Source organism: Bufo gargarizans, chromosome 2, assembly GCF_014858855.1.
Source record: "Bufo gargarizans isolate SCDJY-AF-19 chromosome 2, ASM1485885v1, whole genome shotgun sequence".
NCBI classification, from domain to species: domain Eukaryota; kingdom Metazoa; phylum Chordata; class Amphibia; order Anura; family Bufonidae; genus Bufo; species Bufo gargarizans.
In genome coordinates this window covers 143,208,904-143,224,840 of record NC_058081.1, presented here as the reverse complement: position 1 = coordinate 143,224,840, position 15,937 = coordinate 143,208,904, and the positions used below count along the sequence as shown (strand labels likewise).

General features: G+C 44.9%; 1 protein-coding gene across 2 annotated transcripts in view; it reads right to left on the bottom strand.

The window, feature by feature from the left end:
* Positions 1-15,552, bottom strand: part of PPIP5K1 (diphosphoinositol pentakisphosphate kinase 1) — a 254,458-nt gene extending 238,906 nt beyond the window's left edge. Inside the window, exon 1 of one of the 2 annotated variants that reach the window (XM_044279548.1) lies at positions 15,531-15,552. The gene's annotated coding sequence lies outside the window, so the exon portion shown is untranslated. The other variant, XM_044279550.1, reaches the window with a different exon arrangement.
* Positions 15,553-15,937: the final 385 nt, after the last annotated feature.

Below are 15,937 nucleotides of genomic sequence, written 5' to 3'. Positions count from 1 at the left end.
TATGTGTTGTTGTAGTGGCAGTATTCTGTGCTGTGGTATGTGTTGTTGTAGTGGCAGTATTCTGTGCTGTGGTATGTGTTGTTGTAGTGGCAGTATTCTGTGCTGTGGTATGTGTTGTTGTAGTGGCAGTATTCTGTGCTGTGGTATGTGTTGTTGTAGTGGCAGTATTCTGTGCTGTGGTATGTGTTGTTGTAGTGGCAGTATTCTGTGCTGTGGTATGTGTTGTTGTAGTGGCAGTATTCTGTGCTGTGGTATGTGTTGTTGTAGTGGCAGTATTCTGTGCTGTGGTATGTGTTGTTGTAGAGGCAGTATTCTGTGCTGTGGTATGTGTTGTTGTAGTGGCAGTATTCTGTGCTGTGGTATGTGTTGTTGTAGTGGCAGTATTCTGTGCTGTGGTATGTGTTGTTGTAGTGGCAGTATTCTGTGCTGTGGTATGTGTTGTTGTAGTGGCAGTATTCTGTGCTGTGGTATGTGTTGTTGTAGTGGCAGTATTCTGTGCTGTGGTATGTGTTGTTGTAGTGGCAGTATTCTGTGCTGTGGTATGTGTTGTTGTAGTGGCAGTATTCTGTGCTGTGGTATGTGTTGTTGTAGTGGCAGTATTCTGTGCTGTGGTATGTGTTGTTGTAGAGGCAGTATTCTGTGCTGTGGTATGTGTTGTTGTAGTGGCAGTATTCTGTGCTGTGGTATGTGTTGTTGTAGTGGCAGTATTCTGTGCTGTGGTATGTGTTGTTGTAGTGGCAGTATTCTGTGCTGTGGTATGTGTTGTTGTAGTGGCAGTATTCTGTGCTGTGGTATGTGTTGTTGTAGTGGCAGTATTCTGTGCTGTGGTATGTGTTGTTGTAGTGGCAGTATTCTGTGCTGTGGTATGTGTTGTTGTAGTGGCAGTATTCTGTGCTGTGGTATGTGTTGTTGTAGTGGCAGTATTCTGTGCTGTGGTATGTGTTGTTGTAGTGGCAGTATTCTGTGCTGTGGTATGTGTTGTTGTAGTGGCAGTATTCTGTGCTGTGGTATGTGTTGTTGTAGTGGCAGTATTCTGTGCTGTGGTATGTGTTGTTGTAGTGGCAGTATTCTGTGCTGTGGTATGTGTTGTTGTAGTGGCAGTATTCTGTGCTGTGGTATGTGTTGTTGTAGTACCACAGCGCAGCACAGAATACTGCCACTACAACAACACATACCACAGCGCAGCACAGAATACTGCCACTACAACAACACATACCACAGCGCAGCACAGTAATACATAATCCATAGCAATTTATAAGACAATGGGAAAACAGAATGGTAGATAAGACAAAGGAAATCTGAACTTACTAAAGGAGGATAAAGTAACTAAAAATATCAGAGAGTCCAGGAGTCTACTTTATAAAGCACCTTTACATTAGAGGGCTGTGATGGATTTTCAAAGGGTCAGATAGGTTACTTGGGTATAAACCAGTGGCCCTGGAATGAATTAAGACAATATATGCATCCTTTGAAGAGGGGAATGTGGGTTAACCATTATCGCAGTGCAAGCAGACTAGAAGACAAAACGGTGTGTACAGCAGCGATTGACCAGGCACTCCATACTGATGTAACTGTTTACAACATAAACCGAGCTATTATGTTTTTAACTTGCAATTAATTGTTTTATAGATATAAATTGCTGTTTACATCTGCAGGTAATGAGGACAACACCCTTATTACATAAAATGGTAAGGCTCTGTTCACACCGGCCCCAGTCTGTAACAGATCTCACTGGCTTCTAACCAGGACTGTGGAGTCAAAGCTAGTTTTGGTTGCTTTTGAGTGTCCATTTTTTTATTATTAGGTAGAAAAATACACTATACTGCTAATCATGGCACCAATATAAGAACCAATGTACAAGCTGGGCCACGTGCCACAAACGAGAGTGATACTGCTTGTGTGAACAAGAAAATTAAAGGGCATCTGTCAGCAGATTTGTACCTATGAAACTGGCTGACCTGTTACATGTGTGCTTGGCAGCTGACGGCATCTGTGTTGGTCCCATGTTCATACACTGAACAAAAATATAAACGCAACACTTTGGTTTTGCTCCCATTTTGCTGAACTCAAAGATCTGAAACATTTTCTACAAACACAAAATACCCATTACTCTCAAATATTGTTCACAAATCTGTCTAAGGCTTCATGCACACGACCGTTGTTTCATTCCATGTCCGTTGTTCTGTTTTTCTGCGGACCCATTGACAGTTGAAAACTCGGCTAATGCACCGTTTGTCATCCGCGTCCGTGATAAAAAAAAAATATAACCTGTCCTATTTTTTTCACGGAAAACGGTTTGCGGACCCATTCAAGTCAATAAGACCATGAAAAAATGCGGAGGCACACAAGATTGTCATCCGCGTCCGTTTTTTTTCCTATCATTTGCATGGCAAACTTGACTTAGACTTTTTTTTTTTACTTTGCTTCATGTCTGGTGCTCCTCCAAAAATAAAGGAAGACACACGGAAACGGATCACGGAACAACGGAACCCCATTTTGCGGAACGGAACACAACAACGGTCGTGTGCATGAGGCCTAAGGCTCATGCACCGTTGTTTGGGTCCGCATCTGAACTGCCGTTTTGGCGGCTCGGATGCTGACCCATTCACTTCAATGGGGCCGCAAAGGATGCGGACAACACTCAGTGTGCTGTCCGCATCCGTTGCTCTGTTCCGTGGCCCTGCTAAAAAAAAAAAAAAAAAAAAACAACATGTCCTATTCTTTTCCGGGCTTTGCGAACAAGAATAGGCATTTATATTGAAGGCTGTCTGTGCCGTTCCGCAAATTGCGGAACGCGCACGGTTGCCATACAGTGTTTTGCGGATCTGCGATTTGCATGAGGCCTAAATCTGTGTTAGTAAGCACTTCTCCTTTGCTGAGATAATCCATCCCACCTCACAGGTGTGGCATATCAAGGTGCTGATTAGACAGCATGAATATTGCACAGGTGCGCCTTAGACTTCCCACAATAAAAGACCACTCTGAAATGTGCAGTTTGATCACACAGCACAATGCCACAACTTTTGAGATAGCGTGCAATTGGCATGCTGACTGCAGGAATGTCTACCAGAGCTGTTGCCCATGAAATTAATGTTGATTTCTCTACTATAATCCATCTCCAAAGGAGTTTCAAAGAATTTGGCAGTACATCCGACAGGCCTCACAACTGCAGACCACGTGTAACCACACCAGCCCAGGACCTCCACATCCACCATGTTCACCTCCATGATCGTCTGAGACCAGCCACCCGGACAGCTGAAGCAACAATCGGTTTGCATAACCAAAGAATTTCTGCACAACCTGTCAGAAACCGTCTCAGGGAAGCTCATCTGCATGCTTGTCTTCCTCATCGGGGTCTGGACCTGACTGCAGTTCGTCGTCGTAACCAACTTGAGTGGGCAAATGCTCACATTCAATTGCGCCTGGCACGTTGGAGGGGTGTTCTGTTTACGGATGAGTGCCGGTTTTCACTGTTCAGGGCAGATGGCAGACAGCATGTGTGCCATCATGTGGGTGAGCAGTTTTCTCACATCAACATTGTGGATCCAGTGGCCCAAGGTGGCGGTGGCCTGGTTATGGTATGGCCAGGCGTATGTTACGGACAACAAACACAGGTGCATTTTATTGATGGCATGACCGTGACGAGATCCCGAGGTCCATTGTGGTGCCATTCATCCACAACCATCACATCATGTTGCAGCATGATAATGCACGGCCCCATATTGCAAGGATCTGTACACAATTCCTGGAAGCTGAAAACATCCCAGTTCTTGCATGGCCAGCATACTCACCGGACATGTCACCCATTGAGTATGTTTGGGATGCTCTGGATCGGTGTATACGACAGCGTGTTCCAGTTCCTGACAATATTCTACAACTTTGCACAGCTATTGAAGAGGAGTGGACCAACATTCCACAGGCCACAATCAACAACTCTATGGGACGAAGAGGTGTTGCACTGCGTGAGGCAAATGGTGGCCACACCAGATACTGACTGGTTTTCGGACCCCTCCACAGTAAGGCAAAACTGTGCACATTTTAGAGTGGCCTTTTATTGTGGGAAGTCTAAGGCACACCTGTGCAATATTCATGCTGTCTAATCAGCACCTTGATAATGCCACACCTGTGAGGTGGGATGGATTATCTCGGCAAAGAAGAAGTGCTCACTAACACAGATTTAGGCTCCATTCACACGTCCGCAATTTCGTTCTGCATTTTGCGGAATGGAATTGCGGACCCATTCATTCCTATGGGGCAGCATGATGTGCTGCCCGGACACAGAATTGCGGATCCGCACTTCCGTTCCACAAAAAAATAGAACATGTCCTATTCTTGTCCTCAATTGCGGAGAAGAACAGGCATATTCTATTAGTGCCGGCAATATGCGGTCCGCAAAATGCGGAACGCACATTGCTGCTTTCCGTGTTTTGCGGCTCAGTGTATCTGCAAAACGGACGTGTGAATGGAGCCTTAGACAGATTTGTGAACAATATTTGAGAGTAATGGGTCTTTTGTGCGAGTAGAAAATGTTTCAGATCTTTGAGTTCAGCTCATGAAAAAAGGGAGCAAAACCGAAAGTGTTCCATTTATATTTTTGTTCAGTGCATGTACCCGCATTGCTAGGGGGGGGGGGGGGGGGGGGGGAGTTTTAACCCTTTCGCTACAATCGCCATACATGTACGGCGGTGGAGCGATGGGCAGACATGGCGCCTGATCCCGCCTGCAGCAGACACCATGGACTGCCGCGCTTCTTACCGGCATCCTCTGTGGCCAATGAGGATGCTGGTAATTGATTTCAATACGCTGGGTCTCTCTGAAGGGACCCGGGGTATTGAAGCTGCAATTCTTAAGAAGCATAAGAAATAAGCAATTCTGTACCAATATGGAATCTTATGGATATATAATAAACATAATGGTACAGATTTTTTTTTTTTTAATACAGCGTTTTGTAGCCTCAAACATGAGCTACAAAACCATAAAAAGAAAAAAAAACCTGTTAAAAAAATATTAAAGTTTAAATCACCCCCTTTTTGTAGTATAAAAATATAAACATCATGGGAATCACCGTGTCTTTTAACACCCATACTATTAACATATAAAAATATTTTTCCAATACGGCAAATGGCGTAACGGAAAAAGGGTCAAAATGGCCGATTTCGCCCCAAAAAGGTGATCAAAAAGTCACACACTCTCCAAAATGGTATCAATAAAAACTACAGATTGTCCCGTAAAAAATTTGCCCCTACACCTCTCAGTAGACATAACTATAAAAAAAAGTTATGGGGGTCAGAATATGGTGATGTAAAAAAAAAAAGAAAATTTCAAAGTTTACATTTATTTTTACACTATTTAGACATAAAAAACCTATACATCTGGGGTATTGCTGTAATCATACTGACCCAGAGAATGAAGGACATGGGTCAGCTTTGCCACAAAGGGGACGCCGTAGGGAAAAAAGAAAAAATGTAAAACAGTGGAGGAATTGCGTTTTTTTTTCCCAATTCCACCCCATTTAAAATGTAGTCCCCGCTTTCAACTACATTGTATGCCATATTAGGCTACTTTTACACTAGCGTTTATATTTTCTGGTATTGAAATCAGTCCTAGGATCTCAATACCGGAAAAAAACGCTTCAATTTTGTCCTCATTCATTGTCAACGTAACTGAACAGAAGGGAATGCTCCAAAATGCATTCCGTTCTCATACCGGAGAGCAAACCGCAGCATGCTGTATTTTGCTTTCCATCCTGGGATGCGGAGCAAGACGGATCCGCCATGACCCACAATGCAAGTCAATGGGGATGGATCAGTTTTCTCTGACACAATCGAAAACTGATCCATCCCACATTGACTTGCATTGCGCGTCATGATGGATCCGTCTTAGCTATGTTACAGATAATACAACCAGATCTGTTCCTAACGGATGCAGATGGTTGTTTTATCAGTAACGGAAGCGTTTTTGCTGAATAACGGAAGTGTTTTTGCTGAACCCTGCCGGATCCAGCAAAAACGCTAGCGTGAAAGTAGCCTTAAATGGTGGCATTAGAAAGTAAAACTTGTCCCGCTAAAAATAAGCCCTCATACAGTCTGCATTCGAGCCTCCAACATAGATGTGAGCACAGCAGAAGCAATGATTTTCTGTGTTTTAGTAACATTTATTATTTTTTATACTGTATGGGTCCATTCACACGTCTGCAATTCTGTTCCGCATTTTACAGAACGGAATTGTGGACCCATTCATTTCTATGGGGCCGCACGGACCTGGAAATGCGGACCCGCACTTCAGGGTCCGCATTTCCATTCCCCCAAAAAATAGAACATGCCCTATTCTTGTCCGCAATTGCAGACAAGAATAGTAATATTCTATTGTGTGCCGGCGATATGCAGTCCGCAAAATGCAGAACGCACATTGCCGATGTCCGTGTTTTGCGGATGCGCAGAGCTATGGATCCACAAAACACAGACTGACATGTGAATGGCCCCTTAATATTATTCATACATTTTACAATGGTCCACACACACACGACACTAATGCTGGGGTCAGTTTTTATCCCACAAGACTGAAAGGCTCCTGATATTGATGACCTATTCTCAGGATACATCAGTATCCAATCAGTGGGGACCTGACACCCCCACCAATCAGCTGTTCCCTGCAGCCTCCAACCCTGGAACTTCAAAGTGAAGCAGTTATTGCAGCTCATCTGCCATTCACATCAATGGGAGCTGAGCTGCATTAACCTAGCACGACCACTGCACTTTGAAAGGCGCTGTATTTTCTGTTATATTCAAGAGCTCGTACCAGTGTTTGAGGCTGCAGTGAACAGCTAATTGGTGGGGGTGAAGGGTGTCAGACCCCCACTAATTGCATATTAATGATAAATACTGGAGAGGTCATCAGTATTAGTAGCTTGGACCCCTTAAATTTCCGCAGCATGTGGATAATACTTTAAAATCCCATTCCCTTGCTTCTGTAACTTGTTGCATATTTAAAGGGGTTGTCCGGGTTCAGAGCTGAATCACCATTTTCACCCAGGCAGCCCCCCTGCCTTGAGCATTGGAGCAGTTCATGCTCCGATGCCCTCCTTTGCCCTGCGCTTAATTACGTCACCAGAACTGGAGTTCTGGTGACGTACTGCACTCTCCTTGGGGCTGCCAGGCAGAGGCTTCCACCCAGCAGAGAACCCGGTGACGTCACCTAACACACTGCTGGACAGTAGCCGCTGCCCAGAAGTGTGTTATTGTAAATAATAAAAGCCCTTGACCTGCACGATCCAGCGCAGGGCAAGGGAGAGCATTGGAGCATGTAATGTTCCGATGCCAACATCAGGGGGGCTGCCTGGGTGAAATTATGGGTACGTCCGGGTTCAGCTCTGAACCCGGACAACCCCTTTAACCTGCACAAATCGGTAGGTGAAATCCGCAGCAATTCTATCCATCCCATTTGGACCTACCCTTAGTTGTTCTATTAGGTTACGGCCACATGGGGCAGAATTTCTACAGCAAAATCCACAAGTGTTAGGGCTCATGCACACGGCTGTAGCCATTTTTTGCGGTCCGCAAATTGCCAATCCGCAAAACATGGACACCTGCAGTGTGCGTTCCGCATTTTGCAGATCGGTATGTCCTGCCCTCTATTAGAACTGCCTGTTCTTGTCCGCAAAACGGACAAGAAGAAGACATGTTCTATTTTTTTCGCAGGGCTGCGGAACAGCAACCCAGATGCTGACAACACACGGTTTGCTGTCCGCATATTTTGCGGCCCCCACTGAAATGAATGGGTCTGAATGTGATCTGGTCGTGTGCATGAGTCCTTACAATAGATTTGTTGTGGATTTTACCCTATGCGTTGCAAAGGGTGAAACTCCGCAGCATAAACTGGCATGCTGAAGATTTAAAATCCGCACAAAAGGTGAATTTAAAATCTCATTCACTTTGCTGCTACTGTAAAACGCTGCTGACTGGATGCACGCAGCGGATCCGTCCAGTGTGGACACTTATTAAATGAACTGCTGTAAGTCTTTTATCAAACTGGTATAAAGTGGAACTGGCTTCAATGCCCATAGCAACCAATCAGATTCCGCCTTTCATTTTTCACTGCTCCTCTGGAAAATGAAAGGTGGAATCTGATTGGTTGCTTTGGGCAACTAAGCCAGTTTTACTTTACACCAGTTTGATAAATGACCCCATAAGTGTTGCAGACCGCCCCAATGTTAAGGCAAAGCTTCTGTGCCCCATTTGTGTATTTCCTGACACCAATATGTCTCACATCACACACAAAGAAGCCAGAAACAAATCACAGGTGAAAAATAGCATGCAAATAAAAGGCGGGCGTCTGTCACGGAGCACATATCGTGGTGCTGGGCTGCTCTGGTTTCATCTGGCTGTACCTGAAAATAAATGGCTAGCTGACAATAGGTCTTTGTCCAAGTGCCCTTCTAATGGAGTAATGCAGGAAGTGATTTCACGTTATAAGGAAGAGATGGGCACAGAATGGCATTTAACTCCTTCAGCACCAGCTCGGAGTTTAATAAAAGCTTAGGTCCCTGCCATAGCCAGCAGCTGTCCCTTTCCTTACAGCAGATCTACCGTTACATCTCCTATTCCCATTCTAACCGCAAAGCCTAGAACAGATCTATTTTAGCTTGTGTAATTAATCATCCAGGAGAACGTCTTCAGTCTACAAAAATGGAAAAGGCCACAATGCCCCATCATACACGCTAAATGTGCCAGAGAAGCTTCCTTCCTGCTCCTATTTTATAGGGCGTCCGGTCGTAGATGCCATTATTGCTGAATGAGGTGGAGCTGAACTCCTCGGACTAATGTGAAATGGATTCAGTCTCAAGGTACAAACTACAAGTCTTAAGTTTTCCTTCTGTACAGAAACATCCGCTTTACCCCGGGCGATCTTCCATTTTTGCATTTTCCCAGAGCCATAACTTTTTTATTTTTCCATTCACATAGTTATATTAGAGCTTGTTATTTTGCAGGACAAGTTGTACTTTCTAATGACACCATTTAATATTGTGTACGATGTACTGGAAAGCTGTAAATTAATGCCAAATGGAGTGGATTTGGAAAAATAAAACGCCATTGTTTTATGGGTTCCATTTTTACGGCATTCCCATCAGAACCTGTTCCCTTCATTCTACGGACCAGTATGATTACAGTGATGTTTTAATACTAAAATAAAAAATTTGGAAAAAAATGTTGTTTTCTTTGCGTCGCCATATTCTGCTATGTCTATGGCAAAGAAGCAGCACAGCAGGAAGAGAGACAGCACATGCACACTGTGTGCGCCGTCTACTCATACAGCTGATCGGACCCTGATCTGATATCGATGACCTATCCGGGAGATAGGTCATCAATATTAAAAGCCCGGACAAACCCTTTAAAGTGAACCTTTCACGGGTACGGACATTATCATATAACTAGCGGGTTGTGTAGGGCATAGTGCAGTGATGTTACAGAACTTACTATCTTCCCCCACTGTATCCCCCGTTCTGGTTTCCTATCTGGTATGTAAATTCATATCATCGGTACAGAGAGCAGGGGATGGATGTGTTTCTCAAGAGGCGTCTCCTTCTCCCTTCTCGCCCAATGGCAGCGGAGAGCGTCACAGCCAGGGAGAAGGAGACGAACATTGAGAAACACGGCCATCTCCCCCTCTCTGTACCAATGGTATGGATTTACATACCAGGCGGGAAACCAGTACGGGGGGCACAGCGGGGAAATGGAGCTGCGCACAGCAAACATAGTAAGCGCTGTAACAGCACTTCACTATGCCCTACACTACCCGGTCCAGTTCCTTTTCCTATAGTATCCAAGTACGACCACTGCTGCTGGATTGCAGGGTGGTCATAACTACGGGATACAAGCAGTTTATAATGTGATGGAAAAGTGAAACCAGCCAGCAAAGGAGGCAATATATACAATCAATACATTAGTAAGTGCCTTGTATTTACTGCATCCACATGATAGATGCCATTTGCTGAAGTGGGACAACTACTTTAAAGGGAACCTGTCACCGGGATTTTGGGTATAGAGCTGAGGACATGGGTTGCTAGATTGGCACTAGCGCATCCGCAATACCCAGTCCCCATAGCTCTGTGTGCTTTTATTGTGTATAAAAACCGATTGATACATATGAAAATTAACCTGAGATGAGTCAAAGCTTGAAAATATGACTCTTCTCTGGTCACACAAGTAAGATATGACTCTTTTATGTTAATTTGCAGATGTATCAAATCAGTTTTTTTACACAATAAAAGCACACAGAGCTATGGGGATGGGTATTGCGGATGTGCTAGCGCCGATCTAGCAACCCATGTCCTCTGCTCTATACCCAAAATCCCGGTGACAGGTTCCCTTTAAGGATGCACCCATTCCTTAGCCCCCAAACCCTCACTGTGTTGTAATTTGCGATGCAGCAAAAGCTACTTGTTCAGCATATTTGCAACAAAAAATAAAGGAAGATACCAGGCAAAATATTGCCACCCTGTTACAATATGAGAGATTTTTGTTTGTGGGGCATATTGTAATTTAAGTGACACCATTTTGAAGTGCATGTAACTTTTTACCTTTTTTTGGGTCGCAATAGAAAAAGTAATTAAGTTTCTTTTTGCACTTTAAATTTACGACATTCACAGTGCGGCATAACCAGAGTTACGATTACGGTGATACCAATGTACTTTTATGTTTTTTTTACTACTTACGCACAATAATAGCACATCTCTGTATTTCGCCACATTCCAAGAGCCAGTTTTCCTCGATACCTTTTTTTTTGGAGGGGGGGGGGGGGTACATGGGACTGAAACATTTATTTTTTGGGGATGGGTATGAACAGGAAAACAATTTTTTTTGCATTTTTATGTTGTTCACAAGGCGATATAACTTTATTATGTGGATTGAGCTGATCGGGGTATGAGATCGTGTGTGTGCGCGCGTGTTTTTTTTACCACTTTTACTAAATAAAACCACTTTTTATGGAAAAAAGTATTTTTTTAAATAAACTTTATTAACTTCAGTGGTTTTATTTAATTTTGTTTATAAACTTTATTAACTATTTATTAACCTACAGCCATGTTATGCCCTCAGCTGCCCACATCTGCACCATGCTATTGCGTTTGTGGGGAGCCAATGGCGACAGGGAGCCCTTTCCTTGTAATTGCCTAGATGCCGCTGCCACTACTGACCATGGCATCTAGGGTGTTAAGCGATTGGCACCAGAATAATAATCTTTAATGCCAGCCGTTACAGTGGGAGCCTGGTTCAGTCAGCGCTGGGGTGCCGCTGTGATTCGCAGGGCTGTTTCAGTGTACTCTGTGAAGCCACTACATTCATTTCTATGGGAGATAGATCTGTGGATAGGAAATAACTTAAACAACCGGAATACCCCTTTAACCCATGATGCAGCCATAACTGGAAGCGATTCTCCAACTCACCTAAAAGCAGTTGCAATGTAAACCCAGTTGCCACGTTCACTGAAAGGACACACCATTTCTGTTCCATGCTATACAAGGTGTGCAGCTTACACGAAAGGGGTTTGTGGCTTTAACGCACCACATTGAGCCAAATTTGTCATACAGCATGAGCCACTGTGATAAACTTTGCAGATCTATTCTAGCACTAAGCTGTAGAGGGTTAAATATGCCTCATTATGACTAAGCTACAACATGGCACCTGACTAGTGCTGAGTGAACTTGTGGTTTCAAGTTCGGCGTACAAGGTTCAGATTCGGGTTATCTAAGAATGTGATGGTCGGCGGTAGTGGAATCCACAATGGAATTCTTAGACAACCCGAATTCGAACCATGTACGCCGAACATGAAACCACAAGCTCGCCTCACACTAGTCCTGACGACTGTACGTGGCTGTAGCCCACTCGTGGCTTGGAACCAACTCTCAAGTGAAATGACTGACACTATGTTGCAGGCAACTAGACCTACAGGCAGCGTATTATTGGACTGCAAGTGGGGCAGTACAGATCTTACCCCCTGTGTGAAAAACAACCAACCGCCCATCACTGTCAATGGCACCTGACTGTGTACGAATGAACTGGCATTAGGTAGCTTTATGTAAATGATGCTTAAAAGGGTACTCCAGTCACAAGCATTTATCACCCACCAACTGAATAGCTGATAAATGGTAGATCAGTGGCGTCCAAATGCCCGTTTGCCAGGAAGAGGAACCCATGGCTGTGCACCATGTCACTCCATTCAAAGTCTATGGCACAGATGGAAACAGCCGAGCACAGCGCCCGGATCACCAGCAATCATAAAGTGATGGCATATCATCATGAAAAGCTCTACAGTATATATGCATGGTGTTAAAAATGGTAGAACTGCAGTTTTTGCAATAATAACATGTAAACAATAAATTATACAGTATATATCCCCAAACAGTCGAAATAAAAAAAAATACAATTTGCCCTGCAAAAATCAAGACGATATCACATAGCGTGTCAACTGAAGGAAGAAAAAAAAATGTCTGAAGGCCCAAAAAGATGACAATTCTGAAGCATCTTGTCTTAGAACTGAGTTCTGCCGTTCCTCTGTTAATCATCCTAGGTATGTATAAATAAAATTACCATCTGGGTGTTACCTTTGCCGTGTGTCAGGACTGACTGGACAGTGTTAGGCTGTGTAGGGACCCCCACATGGTAATGCCCGGGGGTCCACTTATTCATAGTTTTCTAGGAGGAATGGCACAATGCAGACAATGCTCCAGAATCTTTACTACACAGGGAATAGAAGTACTGGTAGTTACTAACATACACTCACCTAAAGAATTATTAGGAACACCATACTAATACGGTGTTGGACCCCCTTTTGCCTTCAGAACTGCCTTAATTCTACGTGGCATTGATTCAACAAGGTGCTGATGGCATTCTTTAGAAATGTTGGCCCATATTGATAGGATAGCATCTTGCAGTTGATGGAGATTTGAGGGATGCACATCCAGGGCACGAAGCTCCCGTTCCACCACATCCCAAAGATGCTCTATTGGGTTGAGATCTGGTAACTGTGGGGGCCATTTTAGTACAGTGAACTCATTGTCATGTTCAAGAAACCAATTTGAAATGATTCGAGCTTTGTGACATGGTGCATGATCCTGCTAGAAGTAGCTATCAGAGGATGGGTACATGGTGGTCATGAAGGGATGGACATGGTCAGAAACAATGCTCAGGTAGCCCGTGGCATTTAAACAATGGCCAATTGGCACTAAGGGGCCTAAAGTGTGCCCAGAAAACATCCCCCACACCATTACACCACCAGCCTGCACAGTGGTAACAAGGCATGATGGATACATGTTCTCATTCTATTTACGCCAAATTCGGACTCTACCATTTGAATGTCTCAACAGAAATCGAGACTCATCAGACCAGGCAACATTTTTCCAGTCTTCAACAGTCCAATTTTGGTGAGCTCGTGCAAATTGTAGCCTCTTTTTCCTATTTGTAGTGGAGATGAGTGGTACCCGATGGGGTCTTCTGCTGTTGTAGCCCACCTTTCTTTCCCATTCTGACATTCAGGAGATTGTCTTGACCAGGACCACAACCCTACATGCATTGAAGCAACTGCCATGTGATTGGTTGACTAGATAATCGCATTAATGAGAAATAGAACAGGTGTTCCTAATAATTCTTTGGGTGAGTGTATATGTCAGGAGAGGCGGCAGGTCCATGTCTGGGACTAATGCACATCTCCAGGGCTCGCCTACAATTAGCTGTGTTAGGGTTTGTTCACATGGCTGATCTTGAGGCTAGGTCTACACGACGACATTTGTCGCGCGACATTTTGTTGCACCAATGTCGCGCGACAATTTTTATAATGGCAGTCTATGGTGTCGCACTGCAACATGCGACATGCTGCGACTGCGACGCGACAGTCGCAAAAAATCCATTCAAGATGGATTTTTCTGCGACTGTCGCGTCGCAGTCGCAACATGTCGCATGTTGCAGTGCGACACCATAGACTGCCATTATAAAAATTGTCGCGCGACATTGATGCAACAAAATGTCGCGCGACAACTGTTGCGCCCTATCTGTCGCGCGACTTTTTGTAGCGCGACAAATGTCGTCGTGTAGACCTAGCCTAAAGGGTTTCTGTCACCAGATTTAACCCTATTCAGCTAGCCGACATTAGCACATCGCTAATGTCAGCTAAACCTAACTAGCCTATTCCTACTTTTAGCTATGCCCCTGTTACTCCAGAAATCGAACTTTTATCATATGCTAATTAGCCCCTAGGAGCAGGGGGGCGTTGTTCCTGCTCCTAGAGGCTCCATTCTCCCACGAAGTCCTGATTGACAGGGCCAGGCAGCGCTCGCATCTGTCTGCCAGCCCTATGCTATGGAGAAATCTCGCGCCGTTCAGTATCCGGTGCAGGCGCAGTAAGGAAGCTAGCAGCCGGCGATCATCTTTCCCTCACCGCGCCTGTGACTAATTCTGAACAGCACGAGATTTCACCAGAGCACAGGGCTGGCAGACAGAGGCGAGCGCTGCCTGGCCCTGTCAATCAGGACGTGGATGACAACCTTGTGTGCCTCCGCGTTTTTTCACGGACCTATTGACTTGAATGGGTCCGCAGTTTTCCGTGAAAATAATAGGACAGGTTATATTTTTTTGACGGACTGAAACCACGGACGCGGATGACAAACGGTGCATTAGCCGAGTTTTCAACGGACCCATTGAAAAACGGAACAACGGACACGGAATGAAACAACGGTCGTGTGCATGAGGCCTAAAACCATCATTTATCCTGCAAAGGGGCCAGATGCCATTGTAGTCAATAGGGATCCGTTGGTGCATGGCCCTATCCGGCTATGGGCGCGGTGAACTCTGGCAGCCTGTTTCTCAGTCAGGTCACATGACATATGGGAACATAGCCCAACCAGGACATTACTAGGACCGGTTAGGCACATTCACTAATACTCGTCATACTGAAGTACAATACACAGCATGCAGTAGTCCCAAGGCAAGCACTGACCGCAGAGCTACAGAACTACCCCAGGCTGCGTCTCATGGTCATGTCCCCTTTACAGACCGCTGCTGGTGGGCTTGGTGAATACAACATTCAACAAGAAGATCATTCTTGTCTAGGCACCTTCACTGACAGCAAGCAGAGATTTTAAAAATGATGACACACAAATACAAAGCATGTTAGATAGCTGCAGGACTGTTCAAGCTGCAGAATCTCACCAGTATACAATGCAGATGGCGCCAGCACTAGGCTTGATAAGGTGGCAGGATGCAGGTAATGACCACTGCTCCTCCCTGCCAGCTGTCGGGGCAGTGACAATGAGAGGCCTTCCGCCAGGAGGGGCACACCCCGCAGGGGGCTTCTGCTGTGACAAGGCACCTAATACAGCTTGTTTATATGGGAGAACTTGTATGACATGACGCCCAGTGCACGGTACGGTGGGGGGAGTCACAGCCCGCACTGGCCGCCGCCACTGACTCGCGTTACACTCCCGCCTCTTGTGTTGCTATTATTATGATCATTTACACCGGCAATTGCCTCTATTCACTAACCTGCCTCCTCCGCCTGGCGCAGCCTAACCAGACTATGAGACGGACAAGAAACGGCAGCCAATAGAAAATGACCTTCTAGCAGGATTTACCAATCAGAAGCAAGAAGAAGCATAACAAGAAAACCAGCATGTTTGGCTGTGCCGTGCGCTTAAAGTAGCCCTCAGCAACCCAAGCTTAGCACTAGAGACCTGTAGCTGATAGAGTGGTGCGCATGCGCACACTGTAGTGACGTCTCGCACTGTGACAGATGTGTAGTGAGGACGGTGGAAGCGCCTCAGTTCTCTTTATTTCTGTTTAGTGTTTTTGGGCAGCTATTTTTTTTTTCCAAGAAAATGACGCAAATTTTATAGATTTTTTTTAAAAAAAATAGGCTATATAGACAAGGCAATAGTGAAAAGGTGTAGCAG